Source organism: Coturnix japonica, chromosome 11 (genome assembly GCF_001577835.2).
Source record: "Coturnix japonica isolate 7356 chromosome 11, Coturnix japonica 2.1, whole genome shotgun sequence".
In the NCBI taxonomy this organism is placed as follows: Eukaryota; Metazoa; Chordata; class Aves; order Galliformes; family Phasianidae; genus Coturnix; species Coturnix japonica.
This window is the reverse complement of record NC_029526.1, coordinates 5,920,849-5,921,094: the sequence shown is the minus strand read 5'-3', so window position 1 is coordinate 5,921,094 and position 246 is coordinate 5,920,849.

The window sequence follows — 246 nt, the reverse complement described above, 5'->3', positions numbered from 1 at the left end:
ATCTTAAAGTGAGCAACAGCTTCTGCATACAACTAGTATGCAAGTTTAGCAGTAGCCTGTGTTACTTGCCATGGTTTTTGCTTTTTATTAAATATTCACATGTATTCTCTTCCCTTATTGTTTTTGGCTAATTTGTAAAATTCAAGGTGACGTTTTATTTTATTTTATTTTATTTTATTTTATTTTATTTTATTTTATTTTATTTTATTTTATTTTATTTTATTTTATTTTATTTTATTTTATTTT